At 43.1% G+C, this 26,915-nt stretch overlaps 1 long non-coding RNA gene across 1 annotated transcript; it reads left to right on the top strand.

Moving 5' to 3' along the window:
• The first annotated feature begins 17,998 nt into the window (after positions 1-17,998).
• LOC142764924 (uncharacterized) lies at positions 17,999-23,284 on the top strand. Its single transcript, XR_012883967.1, has 3 exons — positions 17,999-18,155; positions 20,057-20,101; positions 22,991-23,284. It is a non-coding gene; the product is annotated as an uncharacterized LOC142764924 (long non-coding RNA).
• Positions 23,285-26,915: the final 3,631 nt, after the last annotated feature.

Here is a 26,915-nt window from a genome sequence, read left to right as displayed (position 1 = left end):
TCAGTTATTTGTTCAATAACACTTACTGTCAAACAAAAATACATTGCTGTCGAAGAATCAAGACTCAAATATAAAGCAAAAAGAAGTGTCTCTTTAAAAATTACAGGCCACAAGGTGCAAGATAAATATTTGATATACTTGGGATGTAAGGCATGCACAAGAGGTGCTGCAATATTATACTTTCCCATGTGTTGAAACCTGCTTGCTTTACTCGCCCAACACATCTGTAAAGATGCCGCGAAATTACCAAGCAGCTGATGCAGCATGGTTGAACACATGTCCAGGGATTCCACCATTCATATTGGCTAAGCAGCCCTACAGCTTCCACAGTCCTGCAACCATTTGTAAAACAAATATAGTTCTATTTGAAGTTCTTGGTTTACAGACACACATGCAAGACGCATACCCATTCTATAGGAAGTTTGCATGATAATGCGCTGGGTAGCAAAACGGATGCCAATATCAAGTAAGTATCCCGGCCTGCTGCTTCTTTCGTTCCGTTTTTAAAAATTAATCAATCTATGTTAAATAAATGTTCCCCCAATGTGAAGTGTACTGGCAGTCCGGTGAAGAATTGTAATTTGTTTCAAACACAGTCCAATTCATGGCAAGTAAGCATGCAAAAGCGTTTTGTCAGCTGTTCAAGAAAACAGCATGAAGTTTAGCTCAAACCCACGTTTTTTTATAAACACAACTCCATTTGATATAAACGTTGTGAGAATTATATGAAAGAACACGGATTCCTGTTCAATCAATGATTACTTATAATGTACTGATATGAATGCACCTAACTGAATATGAAAGGATAATTTTTGCTTGAGCTTTTGGAGTTATGAACACTATCGCACTTGCCAGCTGCATCTTGTCCAAAACAGCGGCAAGCTAGGCTAGTTTCTGAAGGTGAGCAGTAATGAACAGTGCAAAGTAACAACGAGAAACACCAGTAACAACAGTATGGGGCAAGCACAGACTGCCAACTGTATAACTTATTGCACAAAAGTTCGCCTGAATATCAGTCAGACAACTTGTGTATCTGAATTTCTGGTTGGAAATGAACAAGTAACGAAATCAACAATGCCTGCTTTCTCTAACAAGACCCTCATTCACATAAATTATGCAGCGATAGGCCCCTACCGAGGTACGTCACAACATGATGTCACTGGCTTACGTAAAAGGTGTTGCTGGAAAAACACTTCCACTGGTGGCTCAGCCCGGTAAAGTCATGCAGTGTGTGGGGAAAGTTTTAATTTTTCAAAGCTTACACTTCGTGTTACAATGTCGACATTAGCTGTAGTATGTGTCAGCAAATATCTAGCTGTGTGGTAAACTGTGTGGTAAAATATTTGGCACGCTGTCTGTTTATCTTGAAGAAGTGAACAAAAGTGGTTGCCTGTGCGAGGAACAGCGGCATAGTCTTCAGAAATGTGCACTGTTAATTGCGGCATGTAGTGTGTATTGAAAGGTAATGAAAATATTGGTTCAACTAAGAATATTGTGTGTGGTGTGTGCAGTGTCAATAACAATGTGTCTTGTTTGCGAAGACGTTAGCAATCGTGGCAGCAACCGGTTGCTGAAAAAACTTGATTCGACATTTTAGTCAAGGTAAATATGCACTTGACGCGATCATCTGCGAGTGGGTACATCTCGGTGTTTGCGCTGTGTGCAGAAAAAAATTGCATGGTCACCGTGCTGGAAGATACCAATTGCTGAAGCTGCATATGTGAATCGCCCCGACCGAGTACGCAAGCCCAATAAAGGCATAACTCGTTTTATCGAAGGCCTCACATGTCTTCATGTAATAGGCAGAGATTCTTCTTTCCCATATACTCAGTACCTTTACCGCTCGATATTCATGAAGTGACAATGCACACTACAAGTTTGTGTGTTAGGTCCTAAGGGATCAATGTAAATATGCAAATAAGTTGTAGGTGTCAAATACAGCGATGTAACTGCACAAAAGATTTCGTATATATTAGGCTACAGGTTCAGAATCGCATTCATCTCAGTGGGCTATCAGGAAAATTACCAACAACTTCCATTCCAACCAGTCTTTGCACCGAGGAAGGGAATGGCTGGCATGGTGCTCGAAGTGACGTCACACTATTTGCAAACATAGAGAGGTTTTTTTACTTAGGCAACATTTTGCACAATACATTTTTTAAATGCAAGACTGTACTCGTCCCACATTGATCATACTGGTATCTTTTGTTCTTACTTTGTGCTGTGAATTACTAGATATTGAGTCCTCAAAATTTTTAAAAGCTAATTTAGGTGTTCTCTCTCATATTGTTACGTGGAAAATAACAGTTGTCGGTCCGCAGCCACAACGCAGCTCACTCACAACGTCCACTTCTTTCTCTCAGTCCGAGGCACCTTACTTGGGTATGCCCCACTATACCCTCTTTCAGTCAGACGAAATCACGTAACACGACCCCCGGCGGCAAAAGCGCCGACCCGGCGAGTTTACGGGGCCACAGCAGGAGCAGTGTGGTAACGCTTGAGCCTTGATACGTGGACGATGTCCCTTGACAGCAGAGCGGAAGAGGTTGATGGACTATCAGGGACAATTTCATATGTAGTGTCGGTCACTCGTCTAAGCACGCGGTATGGGCCCGTGAAACGAGAGAGAAGTTTTTCTGACAGGCCTGCATGTCGCGTAGGGGACCAAAGAAGAACGAGGCAGCTTGTTGGAAAGTGTTCGTCGCGATGCCGCTCGTCGTAACGATGCTTCTGCGAGTCTTGGGACGCCATTAATCTGCTGCGGGCAAGCTGACGAGCATGGTCAACTCGGGTAATAGCGTCGCGTGCATATTCAGAAGTATACTGCGCAGCGGCTGGCGGGAAGGTATCCAACGGCAATGTTGGTTCGCGTCCAAACAGAAGGTAAAATGGCGAGTACCCGGCAGTGTCATGCCGGGAGGAATTGTATGCGAACGTCACGTAGGGTAGTGCAAGGTCCCAATCACGATGGTCAGCCGAGACGTATTTCGATAGCATGTCTGTCAAGGTGCGGTTTAAACGTTCTGTAAGCCCGTTTGTCTGGGGGTGGTACGATGTCGTCAGCTTATGTTGGGTAGAGCAGGAACGCAGGATATCGTCAACCACTTTCGAAAGGAACGTACGGCCTCAGTCTGTCAGCAGTTGACGAGGGGCTCCATACACTAAAATGAGATCGCGTTGTAGAAAATCAGCGACGTCTGTAGCGCAGCTTGTTGGCATGGCTCGCGTAACTGCATAACGGGTCGCGTAATCCGTAGCCACCGCGACCCACTTGTTTCCGGAGGCGGATGTTGGGAAGGGACCGAGAAGGTCCAAACCAACACGGAAGAATGGCTCCGATGGGATGTCGATGGGCTGAAGATATCCGGAAGGTAGTCTCGACGGCTTTTTGCGACGCTGGCAAATTTCACAAGCGTTGACATAGCGACGTACAGAACGTGAAAGGCCAGGCCAGTAGAAGCGGCGGCGTACACGGTCATATGTGCGAGAGACACCAAGGTGACCCGCGGTTGGCGCGTCATGGAGCTCGCGTAGGACTGTAGAACGCAGGTGCTTTGGTATGACCAGAAGTAGGTCGTGACCATGGGGCGATAAATTACGCCGATATAATGTGTGGTCCTTTAAGGTAAACATGCGAACGGAAGCGTCTTGCGGTGAAGATTCGAGCTTTTGTATTAGGCGGCTGATATCCGGATCGCGACGCTGCTCGTCCCCGAGATGAAGCAGCTGGGAGGTGGAAAGGACGCAGCCCACAGAATCAGTGCTCGTAGGATCGCAGTTGGCCACAGGGTAGCGTGACAGACAATCCACATCTTTGTGCAGTTTTCCTGATTTGTACACTACGGTGTAAGAATACTCCTGGAGGCGGAGTGCCCAGCGGGCGAGACGACCTGTGGGATCTTTGAGGGAGGCGAGCCAGCAGAGAGCGTGGTGGTCGGTAAGAACTATAAATGGTCGGCCGTATAAGTAAGGGCGAAATTTCGCGACTGCCCACACCAGCGCTAGGCATTCGCGCTCTGTGATGGAATAATTACGCTCCAAGGTGGACAGCAGCCTGCTGGCATAAGCTATGACGCGATGCTGCCCACGTTGTCGCTGAGCCAACACAGCGCCTATTCCGTAACCGCTGGCATCGGTGCGCACTTCCGTCGGTGCCGTAGGGTCGAAGTGAGCCAGCACAGGAGAAGAAGTGAGCCAAGTGGTCAGGTCGGAAAATGCTGCTGCTTGCGAGGGACCCCAGGTAAACGTCTCATCCGGTTTGAGTAAATCTGTTAGGGGCCGAGCGATTTCCGCGAAGTTCTTGATGAACCGCCGAAAATAGGAGCAGAGCCCCACAAAGCTGCGGACATCTTTGGCGGTTTTCGGCACAGGAAACTCCTTCACAGCTCGAACTTTTTCTGGGTCAGGCTGTACACCGTAAGCGTCAACAATATGTCCAAGTATTGTAATGCGACGGCGACCATACCGGCACTTAGATGAATTCAGCTGAAGGCCGGCGAGACGGAATACATCAAGAATTTTTGACAGTCTCTCAAGGTGCGCTTCAAAAGTGGGAGCAAACACAATCACGTCATCCAGATAACAAAGACACGTAGACCACTTGAATCCATGGAGCAGGGAGTCCATCATTCGTTCAAAGGTGGCGGGGGCATTACATAAGCCGAAAGGCATGACTTTGAATTGGTAGAGGCCATCGGGTGTTACAAAAGCCGTCTTCTCTCGGTTCATGGGGTCCACGGCAATCTGCCAATAACCAGAACGAAGATCGATGGAAGAAAAGTAGGCGGCACCATGGAGGCAATCAAGGGCTAACATTTTGGTGGAGGTCGTGTTACGTGATTTCGTCTGACTGAAAGAGGGCATAGTGGGGCATACCCAAGTAAGGTGCCTCGGACTGAGAGAAAGAAGTGGACGTTGTGAGTGAGCTGCGTTGTGGCTGCGGACCGACAACTGTTATTTTCCACGTAACATTTTTGGTGGAGGTGCTGGGTATCGATCCCAGTACCTCTCGCAGTAAGGAACCTAGAAGAGTCTTCTGTGCTTCTAGGTCTGACGTGGTGAGTTGCGCCTGCCATTGCTCAAGGGTGTTAGATGATAACTGCCTTAGTAGGTGTTTAAATTTGGTAGTTTGTTTTGCCAACGCGATGTAATGCATGTGACTTGCTATAAAAAAGGCAGACATGACTTGGTGGGAAAGGTTCGTTCCATTTTGCAGTGAACATGAGGTAAGTCCACCTCATGTAGAGGGTATTATAAGTCACCGCACCCCGTCTATCCTCCTTTTCGGTCTGGCACTCTGTCCAAACGTTAGCTCCACCCAAAATATTGTTACGTGGAAAATAACAGTTGTCGGACCGCAGCCACAACGCAGCTCACTCACAACGTCCACTTCTTTCTCTCAGTCCGAGGCACCTTACTTGGGTATGCCCCACTATGCCCTCTTTCAGTCAGACGAAATCACGTAACACGACCTCCACCAAAATGTTACGTGGAAAATAACAGTTGTCGGTCCGCAGCCACAACGCAGCTCACTCACAACGTCCACTTCTTTCTCTCAGTCCGAGGCACCTTACTTGGGTATGCCCCACTATGCTCTCTTTCAGTCAGACGAAATCACGTAACAATATTGCTGACAACACTGTCGTTGCATAAATTGGGCTAAAAAGCAACACAGAAAGGCTGTCACAAGAAATACACCAACATGGGTATTCTCCTGCAAACAAAAGTCGACACTGATCCTTTCATTACCCGTCTTCCTTTTCTCATTGCCTTGTTTGCGCTGAAAAAGCCAAATACCTGATAAGTTAGATGAAAAATATTAATGCATCAAAACTATAAGTGCTTGCATCAGCAACTACACAACAGCGTGATAACCGCACCTCTGCCACACAGCAGCGAAACATATCTTGAACATGCTGGCACTGTATTATTTTATAAAAAGCAACTCTGGCAGATTACAAAATCTCACAATGTGCATGCAAGTTTTCTTCAAAGTCATTCGTACAATGTAGGTGCTGGCCGGTACATTATTAGTTACAAGAAAAGGCGTCTTGCAGGTACACATACAGATTGCACGAACACCTCTCTCTCTCTCTCTACACTAGGCACACACATTATATCTTCTAACAAGCACACGCCACTGTTTAGGGGCATAATGATGCTCTACCGTAAACGTATGCTTATCAGCCCACTTTTGCGGTTGGCTAGGTGAATCGAGCCGTTACAAACTGTATCGCCCGCGAACGTGAACAAATTGCTGCTTCGCATCAAATGGCACTGCAGGCTTCGTTTAATCAACAACGTAGCAAGCGCAGTGCGCGTCCTTTTCACTACAATGCACATATGAAAAAATCGGTCACCCTACACATGCAAGTTGCCGCAGTTGTCCCGAATTAGCTCCAGTAAGGCCGCGCCGATGCGCCATGGCTCTGCTGGCGATAGCGTTGTCAAAGCAAATCGGCAGCCGCACTCGCAAAGGCGCGTGAGGTTGCCGTTTCACGGCGCCTCGTTCGAGTGCGGTAACACACACTTGCACTGAGTGGCATACTTAGTCTACATAAGAAAGTGTTCTCCTTACCTTTAGTTTCTTTCACACTGTCCTTAGGGAAGCGACCACAGGCGTCAGCCGTAACCTCGGAATCCTTCGAGCGCCCGCACAGCCCGCCGATTCCTTGGACGACTCACACTTGATCCGCACTCGAACAACCGCGGGAATAGGGCGCAATCTTAGCACATCACACGAACGAGGAACGGCGCTTCCTTGCGTAAATTTAACATTTCGTGCTCTCGTGTGTAGCAGCGCGAACACGTGAGAGACGCACTGAAACGGCATGCCCACGGAAACAAAGAAGACAAACAACATGTGGCTTTAGCTGTGAATGGATTTGACTTAGATATCTGTGTGAGAAAAATAAAAAAAAACATCTGTCGCAGCTATAAACTGAAAAAAATGTGTGTTATCAAGCAAAATAACTTTAAAAGTGATAAATGATTATTCAAAAAACAAGTTACAAATAATGAATATTTTTTGCAGGTCTTTGTTTTGTTTTGTTTTCTGTTCTAGCAGACGACAACCTCCTACTGCTTCTATGATGGACGTAGTGTGGTTTTACGTTCGAAGCGTGTCGCCGACGCGATGCTCTATAGTAGTCGTATCCGAGTTATCAATTTTCAATGAATCATAGGATGACTACAAAGCAGTAACATTTCGACATAGTGCAGTACGCGATCTTTCAAGGCATGATATTTCTTTGCTCTGAAGCAAATCGAAGCAAGCCGGCCGGCGCAATCAGCTGATGTCGCCGCTACGCGAGGCATTGTCGTGCGCAATAGCGTCGCGCCCCGCGCTCGATTTGTCATCGAGCGAGAGAGCTACTAAGTAGAACACAGCTAGATGGAGGAATTAATGGCGTATCACTCTAATTTCCTGTGGTGACTGACTTAATCGCAAAAGAGCCCCGGGAAACAACCTTCAACTTCTCAAGCTTGTGTGTGGGCGTAAAAACACTTGTTTTTATCCATGAGGGGGCGGCAATCAATAGTTGAAAGACATGCGAAAACCATGTGACGTAGATACAATCACAAAATATATGCACACAAAAATAGATACGATCGCATATTGTACATAAATATGCCAACACATAGTACGTAAACAGCAAATTTGTAAATATAACCTAAATAGACTCATACTATGGCTTAGCACGCTAACGCGCTGAGTTCACGTTCACGAGCACGCCTCAGGGGCACAGGTTCGAATCCCGTTAAGTCTCGTTTTTTTGTTTTTTTGTGTTTATGTACTGCTATCTTATCTAATGCGTTAGGTACTAAAACAAAATAAAAGCAATATTGCATTCAAGTACGTATGTGGGACTGTGTTTTTTGCACAACAGTTATTAGTATTTTTATTTTCAATACTACATTTTTTATTTATTTCATAATATAACAAAATTAAGGACTAAGGGGAACATTGGGTCTGCTTGATTGTAAAGGGATTCGAGAAGTGAGAAAAGTCTGACCAAAAATTTATTTGAGAAAAAAACTGAGCATTTCATAGCCGGACCAGCTTCTTCTTCAAGGGTAGGCCCTAGGTATGCGCGAGACTTGCTATGACTCATCGCAAGCGTTGGCAGTTAAGGGAAGGCAATATCACCGAGAAGCAGTTCTAAAATATATTTTGGTTGACGTTTTTTGATTCCTCCAAAATAAGGGCTGCACATTTGTGATCGAGCCAAATCGAGAATTGCAGGCACGAAGTCAAGAGACAGAAAATGAACAATGTTCATTGTTTGAAAAATTGTCCTAAATAAAAGGAAGAGTTATGGCGCGCTACGTAGCTTTACTCGCAGTAGGAATTCTAGGTATATATATAGATAGTTTAAAATGGACAAAGTTGCACACACAGACATTGGTTAAATTTATTTGCAGCACAGTTGAAGCATCCATGTATAACTGAAGCGTCAGGAGAAGCTCATGCGTCCTCCCTTTATTGCGCTTTACATTGCTTGTATGCGTCCATGCAGCCATGATATATTTAAAAGCATTTGTTTCATCTATAATCTTCTTATTCATTGAAGCTGGCCCATAGGTTCTGTCTTATATAGCACTACGATTGAAGCATAATCTGCACAGCGGGCTGAAACAATGCTTTTGAATATCTCAAAACGACACAGCTCTCTACACGACCATCCGTGCATCAATGATAAGCACCATTATGCGTCCGTACATATCAGTTGTGCTCTCATACTTAATTATTTTTCTGACCACTCCCTCTACCTTTACCTACGCTGTAGGGCAGCAAATCATCAACCTGGTGAGCTACCTGCCTTTCTTCTGTCTTCTTCCTCTCTTTTTTGTTTCATTTCATTTTCCTGTGTACTTCACAGAGGCAATATTCATGTGCATGAGGATTCACTGCCTATCGTAAAGTAAAGCAGAGAGGCAATTTGGATTCATGCATCTGTATTTTAAATTTGCTCTTTTGATTACTTGCATGAAAGCTAATAACCAAGTAGCTCGACATGTGTGCGGTCGCACCACAAGATACCAGGTGTTCATCTGTAACTTCGCGTTCTAAAAAACCTGAATAGAACTGAGACGTTGTGTTTGCCGTTTAGTTTTTTTGTCACGCCGCGCACGCCGTGTTGCTTGTGGTTAATTTATCGGCTGTGTGTATACTAGTTAAGTGGGTCGTCTTGGCTCATTGTGACCATTTATTCTGCGATATAAAATTTTTATGCGTATTTATTTAGCAAATTTGCATGTTTTCAAGAGGAATAACTCAAGGAATAAACATTGCAAGTGAGCGCTCGTCCTGTCAACATTTTTTTCGTTTATGTGCTCTTCATTTTGGCACGGTACTAACTATTTCTATATATATTCACTTTTTATCACTGTACATTTTCCTTCTTCAATTTTTGCGGCCATTTCTTTCTGAACTGTTCACATTGACATCACGTACAATCGCAATGACATTACTTTTTCTGGCCGCAGTGTAGCACCACCACGGATCGAATGGTATTCGTACCTCAGACCGCCATTTGAATCTAGTGACATTAACATCGCCATTCTTATTAGTCTGTTCGCACTCTTTATTCTTCCATATTTCCGTAAGAAATGTTCCGTATGCTCCGTAAAACTTCCTTAATGAAGGTTCCGTATACTCCATATATCTTCCATATTTGCTCATCTTTTCATATTTTTTTGTAAGTAATGTTCCGTATAGCGACATGACTTCCGTATCTTTCCATATATTTCATAAAAAACTTTCCGTATGTTCCATATAATTTTCGTATCCTTCCATATTTTTCTTAAAAATTCTTCCATATATGCCATACACAATCGGTATGCTTCCATAAAATCCATATCTTTTCCGTATAGCTCATAAGGAAATCGTACGGAGTCCATTTGTTTTCCGTAAGTTTTCATACGCAACGTTTCAGTAGGGAGGCTTCTTGCCTCGCAAAGGGATGGCAAGGTGGGCCTGTTGGTTAGAATCACATCTTGAACATGGTTACTAGCGCATCAGTAGAAACACGCACAGAAAGAAGAAAGGTTAGAGTCACCACCATGTTTGTTTCCTTCATCTTTGTGTTCGTATTTCTAGAGTTGCGCTGTTAACTAAGTTCGACATAAACTGTTGTGTCAACCGTGCATTATATTGAATAAATTGCATATTGTAAGACGACACTGTAGGCTTTGATTATCCATCATGATAAGGTAGATTGTTTATTATAAGACTCAATATGCAATTTAATGAGAAGTAAAAAGTTACACCTAGATACTATTACGGTAGTGGTTGCTTTTAGCTGCGAAGCAGCTCATTGACTAACCTGTGAAACGCTGTACGTTCGTCGGTGCGTGCCAAGGCACAGCACCACGTTCTCCCTGCCATAGTTGTTGGAGCGATGCCAAGTAGGTCAATTCACAGCTTCGCGTTGACGTCACACTCTCCCTTACCCGTAGCAGCTAGCTCCTCCCAACACATGTGGGTGATGTTACCCAACCCGCAACACACTTCTCTCTCGCTTCACCCTCTCCACCAGCCGCAACGCTCGACCGCACGTCGAGTTGAAACACTCTTTCAGCTCGTTTATCTGCGATGAATCTTACACAAAACCCAACCAGCCTGCAGTGTCTTAGCGTTTCAAAAAGACGTTTCCTCTAGTAAAGGTAACACCGAGTTTCGCTTCAAACCTCTCTTCCAGCACACGCGTCGACGCCCGTTTCAGCCGGATAAATGACCTTCACACCACTGCTGCTTCGCAACCCATCGTGGTTCCCTTCTGGGAGATGGTGCACAACTGTTTTTGTAGCAATGTTTTCGTGCTCCTATATCATTGGAAAGGTTTCACTGCTTCTATTGGTGTGACCGGGCTCGACGTTTATTGAGGCTGCATTTAGCATCTAGTGAAGCCAAATAATGGTTCTGAAAAGCAAAGATTTCCTGCGATTAGCACTCTGCAGTATCAATGGCATGATAGGAAAACCCAGTGGTGGCTTTGTTCTGAAAGGATGTGGCCTTTCACACGCCAGTGGGGTCTTCAAATAACGAGTAAAGTCGGAACTACCGCGCGGGAGAAGTTTGAAATTTTGCTGTCCTGACATGTTTCTATGGCGTCGTCTTCGAGCTTGAAAAGTCTCAAGATTTGACCCGTTTATATCGCGCTGAAATCGGCGTTAAAAGGCACAAACTTAGGACGACGTAAGACGTAGCGAGGCTTTATTGTTCTGAAACCTTGCAAATCTAAGTCGTTCGTGCCTGGTAGCTGAAAAATGTCATCGAAGCATCAACAGCGATATTAAAACATGGTTTCATTGGACCAACTGCGCCGCCATTATCTATTGTTGTTTGCATGTTTTACAGATTTAAAGATGTCTTACGATACGGCCCAACAAGAAATTTTTTTCTTTTTCAAACCGCTCTCCTCAGCGTCGAGAAAGAAGCGACGAGTGGTGCCAATAAACAAAACACTAGCTAATGTCTCTATTCCAGTCAATGTCTACACTGCTTCTCCGGCCAATCGCTAGGCGTACAAGTCAACATGTTAGGAAATTATATGTCGCCTTGTACTGCTAAGCGCAAGAAGCTTAGCTTCTGATGGCATCCTTTTTTGCATAAGATGAGCTGATAGTAAAGTTTTTTTTTTTGTGACTATGTCAAATTGAAGTACTCGTATTTTCTTCATTGCTGAAAATTTAATCAAACAAAATTTGGCCTTGGTTTTCAGCAGGTAATAATAAAAATTTTCAATATTCACCAGTCGTTTTCAACCACGCTGTTTATCAAAAAAAAAATAAATTTTTCTACGACACGCTATTCAAGTGGCATTAGTAATGTCGGTATTAATGCGAATAACTGAGGTTCTCTGACAATAATTCAGATAGAATCCATGACCTTTATTTAGTATGCACTACACATATCAGTGGCAAGCAGCAGATGTAGGAACGTGATGCGTTATTAATTTGTTGAGCAAACAGGAACTCCTATCAACGCGGGAAGTTAATAACACAAGCATTATCAAAAAATATATTCACGTCGTAACAATTTTATTGATTTACTTTTGAGCTACAGAACCGATAGCAATTTACTTCTAAATACGCATTAAATTCTGCATAGCCTCTTCTAAAATATGACAGGCGTATCGTTCGTGTATGCTCAGTATGCCAGACTCCGTCAACACAGATAGGCCTACAAACTCACGAAAACATCAAGGTTAGAAGAGGGTAGCAAATGCCGCAGCTAGTGCCTTTTTACTGCTGGGTTTCAGAATTCTTCGCATTTGAAGCTTCATATGTCTTACATACACTATGTACAGCATTTTCTTCTGCAGAGTTTGTGTTAATTAAGGCCAATCATATACGCTTGAAGAACGTTGCTGTCTTTTAGCAGTACTGTTAACACTATGTCAATAAAGTGACAATTTTATTGTTTGCACCAAGTCGCGCAGAGCTTGGCACAGCGAAGCAAGAGATTATCTCTGCTCGTCCTGTCTGACCGACAAGTCCTGCTTTGATTATCGTGGGGTTCCTCTCAAGAGTCCACCAGGTTGTACACTGTCGAGAGGAGGCGGGGAGCGACGTCTAAGTCTTCGGCTGTGGCTTGCTTGTGTTGTATTTCAGTCTATCTTTATTGCCTCTTTCTGTTTCTTTCTCTCCCTTTTATTGATGTTCTTTGGTCTGTCTTTCTATTGCTCTTTTTCCATAATTTTGGGCTACTCTTTGCTCTCTGCTTTCTTCTCTTTTTTGTTTCTCACCATGACACTTTTCCCCATCATGCTTACTTCCCTTCCCCACGCTCCATCTACACTATACTATACATAGTTGCACTACGCTTTGCTAGAGTATCTGGAGAGCCGAGTGGGTTGGATGTTCGCTCTCTCTGTACCCTTTCTCTCACACGTTGTGGTTATTCCAGGAAACGCAGTAGCGATTAATGGCGGGATTTCGCTAAGTTCGGTTGCTAGCACTCATTGATGACGTTTACACTTTCGCGAAAGGATGCACATTCTATCGGTGAGCTAAAACGTCTGGCTTTTAATAAGCGAAGATACTTTATGTGTTTAGACCTGAGTGTCCTCGACAGAGCTCCAATGCAAGGCTAAACTGTACGACGTTCCTTCTGTACATAAATATAGAGCATGTAACATTAAAAACCGCAATGCAACACGTATACCTTTATATAGGCATTCACATGTGAACTTTCTTTATTCTTAGTAACATGAATTTCATGGGTGAAGTCATCTTCTCATTACTCTGTTACCGTACCTGAACGCGATCGTTTTACAAATAACTGGATGCTGCAAGCTCCTAAATGTTTAGTTTATGATGCCTTAAGTTCATCACACCTAATGTATTACGCCCGAGCACCTGGTTGCGTATTGTCCACAATTTGTTTGTGTGTTTGATATCCATCAACACGAATGATTAGCCGATTCTCGATGTAGCGCCACTCTTGGTGGACGCAACCAGAAATTAGCGTAGACTTCCTGCTGTGCAGTATCAATCCTACAAGTGTCCTGATGCTCACATTTAACCTCACGGAATGTTCAGATACACAGGTCAAGCCCACAACGCACGCCATCATAGTAAGTTAGAGCTGTTCCCCTAAACCACAGCGAGAGCTGGAAGCTCTAAAATCTATTTGGGGCTTCTGCTACAGGTAAACGACACAAGTTGCCAAGTTGACAATCATAACATTCGGTGAAGTAAAAAGAAAAATTGCAACATCTTCTTTTTCATCATTCTATGGAGAAGCAATGCACCTGATACAAACACGGAAGGCAATATTTCCACTCATTGCTATGGCTGATGGCGATGAAGAAGAAAAGTTGATCTCTTTATAATGCGTTGGTAGCAATGCATTGGAAGCAGTTCGAATGTGCTATACCTGAGTGTTATTTTACACTTCTTGCACGACATATTGCGTATGTTACTTGATTTATTGCCCTACGTCAAGCCTGTCGGGTCTTTTTGCTAAGCAGTTTCAAGCTCCAGCACACCTGCGTGATACAATGCTATACGGTGAAGAGAAGTACCCAGGCTAACAACCCAAATGAATTTTGATAATATTCTCTTTATCTGCGTGTTGGTGATTGCAAATACCAGTGGTTGTGGCGGACTATATACGTTACCGAAAAAGGCTGTTTTAGTCTCATGCCGCTTACGTCATAGATAAACAAATTGTTAGGCTAGAAAGAACGCGTGTGGGTGACTCAGGAGCGTCTTTCGCAACAATACGTGCACACGGTTGTCATTAAATACCAAATAGATTCGATTGGAAAACATCAGTTATTGGAGCCATGTTGGCCAAAAAATTGCGTTGAATACGTTAGTCATAGCGTGGTAGAACTGTAAAATGGCAGCCTCGTGGCACCCTGCAAACCGCGTAACTGGTGGACCTATTGAACTTCCCATACATTTCTAAGGACTCAGGCGTAATTTCTCATTGTTGTCAGCAACGTAAAAATACGCACAATGTCTTAGAGATGCAAAACGACTCACTTGTTTCTGCCATGAAGCACGAATATTGTTACAGGAAGTGCTTCTTTGCTAAAAATGGTAATTTATGGCATAGTGGAACCGTGGGCGCGCTATTTTAGCAGTCTTCCGAAAACATTACAAGGGGCACTAGAGAGGCTACCCTCCATGCTTTTTCTGAGACTGTGTCATGTGTTTCTTGCATACACAATGTTTCTCATCTGCAATTCTGCTCTGTGTGCCCTACTGCTTGTTCTTCCGTCGTGAGCCACTGCACACGGTGGTGTTTTGTCTTGTACTGGTTTTAATAAAGCATTCCCGTCGTTTTTGTACAGCATTGATTTCAGTGCGTATATTCTGGTCTCCGCTCAGCAATATGCTTGTACAGTTGTGCCGGCGTGATCACACTCTGCCGTCTTGTTATCTCCAGTTTTTACAGTTCCCCTTGTCCAGGTTACAGCACTGCCACCTAACAACGCCAAGAGAAGCGCCGGACAAAAACCTTGAGTTTCACCTGTCTCTATAGCAGTAACGCGCTTCGTCCTCGTCAAGGCCTACACGCACGCCGAAACTCACAGTACCGACGCTTCTACTGTGATATGCCTGAAGGGGAAAATTGTGTGAAGACCTAGAACGTATGGTAAACGAACCAAGGAACATGATTAGGAACCCATCTGAGCAAGAGGTTTTAAGAAACAGTGCAAAAAAGTAGGGTGAATTGCCACAGCAGGAACGTTGCCATTTGTTACGGTTCTCAGCCTTCAAAAGACCCCGCGTTCTTCTGAGCTATCTTTGAGTGCAGACTATGAAAGGATAATAGCAAAGTTTTTCGCAGACTGAACTAAAGAAAGTAGTCTTGGAAATACGATTTCAAAGATATAAGTACTATATTAGTCATCGTAATGTTACTATTCTTCAAACGTGTTCTCTAATTTTCCGAATTTGTGGATAAGACTGTCAAAATACTGCAGAAGCTCTTTCAACATTTCATGAAATTATTTGCGTGATTGTCTCGAAGTTGCAATTTTTAGTTACTTGTTGCACGTTCTGTGATGTAAATTGCTTCAGAAAGCAACGAAAAATGTCAGAATTTGCACACAGCCCTCGGACACCCTAGTATCGTTCGTGGCTCTCCTAAAACCGCGGAAAAGCAGTTGAACTAAAAGAAAATTACCCAGGCACAACTGTGCTACTGCCGACAACCTCGACTAATTTTTTTGCTTTTTGCGTACTTCATTTTACCTGTAATAATATTTTCTCTTTTCTTATAGTAGCCAGACACATTTGAAGAGTGGAAAAATAATTATTTTAATGCTATTTTGCAGCCTGCACTTACCGACAATAATTACGCTTAGGGGAGGCATTTTACAATGTGTATTACTATGACAATTATATTAGCTGGAGCAGACCTAACGGAGAGAATTACAACTGCAATGGATTTGATTCTTTGCTGCAGTGTTTGCTCCTCTGCCAAGCACCGGCAGCAGCCCGTTAGTTGCTCTTGAGTGCGAAACGCACTTAAATATATGAAATAATAATCATTTTAAAATAAAGGTGCCAAGGCGTAACGTGAGTGTTCACTTCTCTTTAAACCATTCAAAATACAATATTTTTGTTATGTACGCTATGTCCCACTTCATAACGTGATGTCGTCGCGTACAGATGTCATCAAAACTAAAACAGACGGAATAGGCTGGTATAGCGGGACCCGGTTGGACTGAAATTTGTGTCTTGTAGGACGCGCTTGTCACATAGCGGACGTCTCCCAGTTATATAGGGAATGATATATGGCGGCTGCTTTGTAGGTTTGCTGGATGACGAATCGTTGGCCGGCTAGAAGGGACACAAAGCCGTGCGAAAAGGCATATGGAAACTACCGCGTACCATGTCCTGTAGTGACTCTAAAACCCTGGTTTTTTCTTCGTACTAAAAGATATTGTGGTTTACACTGAGAGTAATAAGTATTTTTTACAGAGCGAAACTACTAAGATATTGGCACACCTCGCAAGCTGAATTCGGCGCAATGAAGTGACATGATGAAACATTATGGATCATTAAAAGTCTACGATAAACATGATGGTATGGCATATCAGTTCAAGTGACTTCATCAGCTTTTGTTGATGCAGAAACTTTTTCACAGGTAAAATGTCGAGCACTTTCGGAGCGCAGGCCATAGACGCCAGACCCTGTGTAATGCGTTGTTAAAATGTCTTAGCTATAATTGAACGCACGAGGTCCACAAAACGTTTTCTGCTCGCGTGCCTCAAATGACCCTTGTTAGTAAAATTTTGTTTGCGAGTTTTTTTACAGTAATTTGCAGCGTTGTGTCTGGTTGTGCCGAAATTATAAAGTATATGCTTTAAAATATCGTATATATATTGTTAGCAGCGTTACGTAGGAACGACTTTGTGTCAATATGAAATGCCAGCCTAAATATTGTAAGAAACTAGCGCCCCACAGCGAATTAGCGGTTGAGACTGCTTTTAAAAAAGGGGTACTCGCGTGTGGTCAAGAATGAAACGATGTGAGTGCCGTGAGCGTGTGCCCCTCAGAAAAAAAAACAAAAGCATTCCTGGCGTAAGCATTTAAAACCACTTTGAGAGCAGCCAGACAAAAGAGTGAGAGGGGTGACCAACAGTAGTCCTCGCGAGGTGCCAGTCGAGGTATTGTGCTCGCCCCGCGAATGTTAAGCCCGCAACATCACAAGGGGAGTTTCGGCTACCTTAAACCACGGAGAATTTTGAGTGCCCCTGACTACTCGGAAGAGCACGCACCCTTACTTTAAAACCAAATTGAAACATCATCCAGGCAGCGCTCGCCACTAATAATCAATCAGAGGTTACCCCACATGCAGGACTATCAAACAACACAAGCATCTCGAGCTTCGGAATTTGGTGTCAGGGGTCCTTTAAACAAAATGACTCTTTGTTTTTGCTGCCGAGTCGTTTATGTCCCTAAAAGAGAAAAGAACAAAAAACTATTCAACGCTTATATTATCAATTCGAATAATTCATTATTTTATGGGGTTTTGTGGCACAAAAGCATCAAATGATTATGAGAAACGCCGTAGTGGAGGACTGCAGAAGTTTCGACAACCTGGGGTTTTAACGCGCACCTTGATCAGAACACACGTGCGCACAGCACTTTCGCCTCCGACGAAAATGCAGCGGCCGCAGCCGAGATTTCATCTCGCGACTTACGGGCCAGTAGCTGAGTACCTTAGCCACCAGACCACTGCGGCGGAGCAAATTAGGAATAGAAAATTTTTTGGAAGTTTATATGTATGCCCTTACAAGGGGCATTCCGTCGAACAAGCGGTAAGAGACCTCTGCATGAGATCATAAGAGATGACGTAAGTGCAAAGTATTTATTCATCAATCATTTGTTCAAAACGCGATTGTGTGCCGCAAAAATATGCTTTTTGTCAAGCTTTATATACGATAGACAAGACAAACCCGAGCCGAATGCACTAAAAATAGCTCGCAGATTTTATATCCCTTTTGGCGTTGAGTCATGTGAGAAATGCAAATCATTTATATACCATAAGTGTCTAGCCTTAGGTATGACTTCTCGGGCGGCATTGAAAATACTGATGGCTCCTATGTATACGATGCCTGTAATGCTGATGTGCATTTTCATACTTTGCCTCAATACAACATATGGACTACGAAATCCCCTACGTAAGCGTGTATTCATTTTCTTTTCAGATTTTAACAATAACTTAGGGCGACAGAAAATTTACCGCACTGTGAATGTTTATGCTTGGTTGTTCCAGGTGGTATACGTTTTAATAAAATACTATTTGGTTCTCTGTACAACTGAAAAATCTAATCAGTTTAGACGCACTTCTGCTAAATTTATTGTGTATAGAACAAGTGGTAAAGGTGCAATGTATGACTTCTTAGAGAACGTTAACTGCAGCAAAACTTTCATTTTTGTTTATGGTCAAGAATTACCTAATTCTTAATTGTACTATATTGGCCTAATGGATTCTATCGACTTCATTCGTCTAGCGTTGACGAACGAAACCTCTACCAAGTATCGATATTTGCATTACTGTATTTGTCGAGTACTTGAATGTGCTATTATTTTCAAAAAATAATAAATTTATTGGTACCAATGGGTGAAATAGCGGAGGGATTTTCTGTTTGTGTTTAGGTGCCTAAGTTTTTCGCTAAACTTTTGTCATGAGTAGATGCCACAAATAGAATCTAAGCATACAGAAATCATGTTTTAGGCGCAAAAGAAAGGCAGGGAAAGAACGTAAGGCGTCCAAAATAGGAAGGCAGAAAACGTTTAGGCGTATATTGTCGTAAACGTACGCACAATAGCTTTTTCGAAAATACAAATATATCTAATACAAATACGTGCGCTACCAGTACCTACGATCCGAACGGAAAAAAGGTATATTGTTTTTGATGGCACATAGGCAGGAAAACCTGAACATAGCTGTGCAATGCTCTGTTTTCACGTCGTTTCACAAGATAATGTCTCTTCTTTTATTCTCTAGCAGGATGATTCAGGTATCCACTATTGAATCAACACAAGCCCGGATCTATTTCATTTTGGTATGGCATAGAAGAGCCGCAAGGCAGCAGATAGCCAGACTGCTAAAAGACCAGCGAACCGAGAGATACCTCCTCTTTTCCCGGTCAAGCCACGAACGGCAAACTTCTCTACTGTAGCTGAATACCTTAAAAATGTACTATAGGCAACACAGAATCCATCTGCACACCACATGTTTTTTTCTTTACTCTCTATTGTTCCCCGGATGGCTCTCGGTGTTGTGGCGTTAACCAACGGCTAGATCCACGCCGCTGCATAGGCGTATGGTGTACAGGGTGTCTTGCTTTATTTTTAAAGTGGTTTTGTTTCAGAAGTTGGTAAAACTAAGGAACTATGATCGGGTACACTTTAAGGGGTCTGGTCAGACTCCACATATGACAGTCTAACGCATCCACGGCTAGACAAACAGTTCCTTTCATGCCCTCTGCAATATTCGATGAAAGTGCAATCACTGGTAATCAAAAGTAGGTGATCTCACTCATGAGTCAAAATATCCGGACTCACTCACAGTCCCATCAAGCCGCGAGTTTGAGTGAGTAAAATCAAGCAGTATTCTGGTGACTGAATCCAAAACAATTCGGCTCAGAAGAATTTGGATGAGTGTAAGTCTCAGTTAGGCGAATGCGTAAGGTATGTTTCTTGAGTTTGCCTGACTGAGTTCTACTCATTTTGCCTATCTATGCCAGCAGTACGGCTGATGAGGTTGTTGTATCTGACAATAGTTTTAAGCTCATAGAGTTCCGAACAGTCAAGGTCGACCGGTAACATCAATAACGGTATCAAACTGAACTCAAAAGCTAAATTTGAGATCTTGATTTAGGCTAGATATGAGAATATAAAGAAACAAAAATCGCTTTTCCAGTGCGCATAGTGAAGAGCAGTCGTCATTTTTTCTATAAGGCCTTTATGCAGAGAATGTACCTGTCGAACGAGCCTGTTTTAATTTGACTGCTCTGAAAGGTGAATGTATTATTACGGTGTTCTAATATTTTTTCTTGTATTCATTCCTTTATAGTTTGTGACAATCGGCTTGTCCTTCCTGAATGCCAGTACCCTAGCGGTATGATCAATTTTATTTTCATGGAACTGTCCTACATCTGCTATGGTTTTGATAAAATACCAGGGATAGTCTTTCAAACAAGTTTGACATTGGTTTGGCTTTAGAACTTAAAAAGTTTCTTTGGAAACACCATCAGCAGTACTAAAAGTACTGTACCAAAACGAGAAGCCAAATATTATTAGATTCCTGCTAACTGCTGGTCAACAGTGTGCACAGAGCGCTCTCAGAATCATCTGCTTTACCTTTACGATTTTTGACGTTGAGAAGGCTCTAATTATTGATTTTTAGGAGCCCTAGTATCATAAGACATTCCACATTGAGAGCAGCAAGGCAAAGCAAGCTGTTAGGAGACTCAAACCCTTCATAAAGTGCGGGAGTTCTTCCCTCATAACAACACTACTCATATCAACAACTGCAGTGGCCTTATATTCATGTAATACATGTAATAAATGCAGCTTTATTGATCAGTATCATACGCTCTGACAGTGCTTCACATTAAGCAGCGACAAGGGCAACAACGGAGAATGGGGCGGGTAGCACCAAGCAGTCTTAAATTACAGGGTCAGCTGCGGGCAATCCGAGAAATCAGCAAAGCGCCTGGTAAGGTGGCCATTCGTTTCCAACAAGGAAGTGGGCCGTTTCGGGCTGAAAATTTCGCGTTACCTGTTGAAACTCCTTCAGGTTATTCCATCGAGCCGGCCGTCAGTTCAGGAAGAAGCAACTTTTTCTTAGTTCTACCATTTCACAACAGTTAGGTCTCACAAAGCAGCATATTTTATGGCACTATCAGCACGCGATAATGATGCTAGGTTCACGTGAGCACAATGTCACGGTCGAATCAGGCCTGATGTGAGCCTCGAAATACATCTCCATGTTCCCAAAACTGAGCAGAAGCCCAATATTTTATCGTTTCGAGAGTGTCTCACCATTCTAGCAGCTGTCACAAAGTCTGTTATAGAGATAATTCACAACACCCGACTTCACAATGGGACACTCGTGTTGAAGGCGGTGTATTGATGCCAGAGGAAATTGTGCTATAACGCGACTTTTGGTACCTGCTCTTTTATTCAGTGAAGTAGACACCATCTTAATCGACAAAGAATATGAGGACTAAAAAGAGTGAAGCTGTACTCTGTCGATATTTCGAGCCACAGGTATCTAAATCCCGTTTCTTTTGTCTGTTTTGCGTAGTTTGAGATGCCTGGAGTGCACTGAAATGTCTCCGCTACACTAGAATGCGGGCAGCTCCTGCAGTGTTGGCTAACAAAAGTTGCTGTTATACAACTTGGAATAAGCAGAACTTCAATTTCAGTAGGCGTTAGCGCAACATAAAATGCGAGTCTGTGGTTTTCGATTGCAACTCATAGACGCCAGTTTTGGCATTCAGAGCGTCTGAGCCTGCATACCCGACAGAGGGAACGAGGGGCAAGAAAGACTGAATTGGAGCGCAACAGAGGACTAAAGGCAGTGGTAATCTAGACAGAACGAATCAATCAATCAATTAATCAATCAAAACCCTTTATTTTTATATAAACAAATATTTCTGGTTAAAAAGGTGGCCGAGAGAAAAGCTGTCTAATGACAGCTTGACAAAGCCTCAACCAGATATCGGTGGTGAAACTAGAGGGTAGAGCACCTCATGTGTGCGTTACAATGTACATTGCGCAATTGTATACAAATGTACATGCAAAGACACACACACGCACACACACACATTATTTATATATATATATATATATAATTTTATATATATATATATATAAATTTATATATATATATATATATATATATATATATATATATATATATATATATATATATATATATATATATATATATATATATATATATATTGTGGTCGCTGGCGGCCACAAGTTACCGCCAGCGGGGCCGCTGGCGGCGATCCCCATTGGTAGGGCAGTAGCGCTACCTTCCATCTTTGGTGATTGGTGCGATTTAGGCTGCACGCGATTCTCCGCACTAGCTGCGTTACTCTCGGCACTCTCTTCTTAATACAAACAACGTGTCTATACGATTGCTTCTCAAATAGTTGACTATACACAAATTAGTGTTTCTTATCCAGTTATTTCTGAATCACGAGCTATGCAATTGATAGATGTGCATCGTCTTCAGCTGCGCTTAAACGAGCTGCCCGAGCAGGAGCGTGACGCCACCTACTCCCCAATGCAGAGTTGCGCGCCCTAGAAAAGAATTCGCCACAACTTATCGAAAAATCGAAACACATAAATGGCTGCGCTAAGATTTTCTTTAAGGTATTATAGTAATATTCGATTAATTCTTTGAGGAATCTCTCAAGTTCACGTCGTTTGAATTGATTATTATTTTAACCAAAGACACGGTCGTTATTTTACTGGACGACTTAGTCTTTGTAGGAATGTACCTTTTCAAAAAGCCTTCTTCGGCAAGAAAAGTGTGTTGAGTTAATATTGCGGCTAAAGGGGCTCCGCTTTAAATACTGCGAGTTGTAATAAAATACAAGAAGCCACTGTTCAGAGCCAACAGCGTTCCACTTGTAAAGAAAAGACAATGTTTTTATAAGAAGGGTTACACAAGTGTCGGTGCATGTGCGAGCAATTTTTTTTTCACGTTTGTACAAGTACAAATATCTCAGGGTACAAATAATCTGTGAAACATTCCCATATTTTCTCTACGGACCAATAGCAATCAGACGTAGCATGAAGTGGAACGCGCGGGCGCAGTAAAAAAGCACATATATTACCCTACCTAAGAGCAGTGGTCGTAGTAATGTAAGAGGTATATCCACAAGACAGACTAAACTTTTTATCATTTTCATAGTTATAAGACATTTTTTTTCATACGGCAAGCTTTGCACCTAAAAAGTGATATCATCTTTTGTTTTATTTGCAGCCTGCTACTGCGACCAGCTTCAAAGGCTTGGACCTGTGTTTAGACCACTGTATTACTACGACAAAATTACGAATAGATGTCGTAGGTATGGACAGATATACAGCTGCAATTCATTTACCTCAAAACAATTATGTGAAATTACTTGCGTAGTGCCTGACGCTGCGCGGTAGCCAGATACTGACATGTTTTTCAATGACGATTGTGTATTGAAACTGCATTACACGAAGGCACTATTGCTGTGCAAAAGCTCGCTAGATTTGCTCAAACAATAAGCAGACAGCGCGTTATCTATTCCATAAGACTTTCACAATTCAAGAATAAATGCAAAGCATTTCTTAGTGAACTTCGGCGACTTTGAGCGTATCTATCTATCTATCTATCTATCTATCTATACATCTATCTATCTATCTATCTATCTATCTATCTATCTATCTATCTCTCTCTCTCTCTCTCTCTCTCTATATATATATATATATATATATATATATATCTATATATATCTATATATATATATATATATATATATATATATATATATATATATATATATATATATATATATATATATATATATATATATATATATATATCTAGCCACCTACGACTTGTAGCTCTCCTGGCCGTTTTGATAATGCTATCAATACCAAACTAGGTATTGCATAACATTACTGCCTGAAGAACATATTTGACTAGTCGTAACATGAAAATCATCATAGGTATGACAAGGATTCTATGAAATACAATTCAAGGTGCTGCAGCACTTGCGATGGTTTCGTTCACATGGCATATTGCAAAACTTGTATGGTATGGCTTGATTGCTTGGTGAACACAAGCGACAGACCCTAACATGATAATCGTGAGATTCGTGTCATGTAACAACATGACTATATGACACACTCATGATGCGCTGGCGGCCGTTTCGCTAGCTTCATTTATAACAATTTTTGTATTACTGGACGTGAATGGATGACGAAGGCATGATACTGGTGCAAATAAGATAATTATGAGATGCGTGTCGTGTAACAACATGACTACATGATATGTTCATGATGCGCTCGGTGCCGTTTCTCTAGCTTCACATGTACTAAACTCTGTATCACGCAAAGCGAACGGACGTCATAGGTAAATTACACATCCGAACGTGATAATCACGACATGCGTGTCATGTAACAACATGACTACATGCCACACTGATGATGCGCTCGCGGCTGTTTCGCTAGCTTCATATATGACAAATTTGGTATTACGTGACGGCAATCGATGCCTTAGGTATGTTAATGGTGCAAACATGATAATCATAAGATGGCGTCATTTGACATGGTGTGATGTGACTACAAACCACAGCCAAGGCGCCAATACATTTCAACTTGACGCGGGGCGCGTGCTCACGGGCGTTCATTTTGTCGCACGAGTGTTGAAGATTGCGCGAGTTAGTTCGTCGTACTTGAACTGGTATAGCGCATTATGGGGAAGAAGAAACGGCCGAGCAGACCGACACAAGAGGACAGAGCGCTAAGTTCCAACGACAAGTTAGCAGTTGGAAGTTAGCGGTTGGAAGACAAGTTAGCGGTTGGAAGTTAGCGCTCTGTCCTCTTGTGTCGGTCTGCTCGGCCGTTTCTTCTTCCCCATAATGCGCTATACCATTTCAAGTACCATTTTGTCGCGTCACTCCGGCGTTGCCACACCAGGCGCTGGTCCAGCCACATACTCGCAGACGTACGCCGGGCTGTGTTGCTTTGACGCATGCGTGTTTCAGCGCGTCCGGCGTCCCTGCGTCACGAAAAGAGGGAGACGCAGTGTTGTCTGGGTGACGCATCGGCGCGAAATGCAGCGTGCCGCATTTTTCGCCGTTTGCTTTGGGCCATGCCGACGGACGCTGGTTGCGCCTTTCGTCAGACTATAGAGTGTTCGCGTTTTGCTAACGTAGCGTCGCTGTGACCAGTGTGCACGCGTGTCAACGCTAAGTTTAAGTATATTGGGCCGTTCATGATGCGCTCGCAACCGTTTTGCTAAGTCCACATATACCTAATTTAGTGTTACGCGCTGCCAACAGATGACGAACTATATGACTGGTGCAAACGTGATAATTGTTACACGTGTTTCATATAAGAACATGACAACATACCACGCTAATATCATGCTCGCGGTCGTTTCGCTAGCTCCACAAAAACTAAACTTGGTATCACCTGACGTTTATAGATGATGAAGTTAAAAGACACATTCAAACATCATAATCATGACACAGAAGTCATGTATGGCATCAATTGCCTCCACCTAGTACATTGCGCTCATTTCAAAGTGACTTAGCAACATTTCTCAGTCGTGCTTCGCATATCATCGATTCCAATTGTACGTGGGATCTGCCAACTTTATTACCATTGTTTGCAAGTTTGGAAGACAATACTCTGGTACTCTCGTGTCCATATTGACTTACCGCCGCAATAGGACCACAAGAACGACTGCTTCTTGGCTACCATAAGTATAGCATCTACTTCGCTGGACGACCGCAAGCCCGTTCTGAAGTCAACGGCCACGTCTAGCACCTTAAGGGTGCGACTGCCGTTGTGCCAAACGTAGTAAGGCGAGAACCAGTCTCATTTTTGTTGAAAAATAATATGAACGTAAAGAATAACTTCTTTCCAGCTCACTATAGCTGCGTCATCGTTTACAGTTGGCGCTGTGACTAAAGGTGTTGCAGGCCTTGATGACGGCTCGACGGTGGGTCACCTATAGGTTTTTCGTGCACGCTCTCGAGGATACAACAAATGTGCTATTAGCGATGTCGCTGGTTACGTTAGGAAGTACCGGGACTGGCAGCGACCGAAGACACCACAGGCGCGATCAGTAGGACTTCTGCAGCTCATCGAGCCACCTCATGACAATATCCGCAAATAGGTATGTACTTATTGAGGTTGTTCCCGACATCAATTGTTGAAGACAAAAAGATCGTCGTAGCCACTGACTACCTCACGTGCTACGCAAAGCGGAATAATTGCCCAAAGATAAGGTCAGCTGAGCATCCAAGTGTTTCCTAAAAAACATCGTTCTTCATCATACTGTCCGACAGCTCTTCATCAACAACAGTAGTACGGCCTTTACAGCCAACTTTACTCCGGCTACCTCTAGAGATACAGCAAAACAAGAGATCGCTGGATCACCACTTAATACCCCTAGAGCAATGGCCTCACGAAGCGGCTGAATAAGAGCATCACTTGGATGCTGGCCACGCACGTCAACGTCGAGCATAAGATGGTGATCACATCATTATGAAATTGACCTTGGCATACGAAAGTCCCTTACAGGAAATGACGCAGAATATGCCATACATGTTAGTGTGCGAAAAGAGGCCGGCAATGACGCCTAATACCATGTTACCCGACATAACTGACGACGTAGTAATTGATATCACCACCTTCCTACAGCGCGCCGAAACAGCCCGAGAACTCACTCATCTGCGCATCTACGCCAGCAAAAGTGTGCCAGCCATGGCTACCATGTTCGGTGTCACCGCGTAGAAGACAAGCTCTATGGCCGTGGACGAGTTTGAACACAAAGTTGCCGGCGTGGACTCTCTGAAAGGTTAATTTCGTGGTACTTCTGGCCATAGGAAACAATTCCTCGTGTTTTGGCTCTCTTGAGAACGAGGTTCCCCAGACGGCATCACGATCTCAACGGTGCCGTGCACAGAGCGACGTCTTCCGTGTCTTGGGTTCGAAGCCGTTTTACGCATAGCAGCTAACCCGAGCACTTTGCTTCCTGCTTCGTTTTTCTAGTGATTGATCACTATACTTTCTTGCTTTGTCAGTGTACCTCCAACTTCTGTTAACGCATTGAGACGTTGCCTTTTCAGATGGGACAATGTCACACGCTCATTTTTATGGGTTTTCGTTACCGTCTCATTGCCCGGGGAGTTTCTGCTTGGCGC

This window comes from Rhipicephalus microplus, chromosome 6 (assembly GCF_043290135.1).
Source record: "Rhipicephalus microplus isolate Deutch F79 chromosome 6, USDA_Rmic, whole genome shotgun sequence".
Classification (NCBI taxonomy): domain Eukaryota; kingdom Metazoa; phylum Arthropoda; class Arachnida; order Ixodida; family Ixodidae; genus Rhipicephalus; species Rhipicephalus microplus.
Note: the sequence above shows the minus strand (reverse complement) of the source record. Positions and strands in the feature narration are given on the sequence as shown.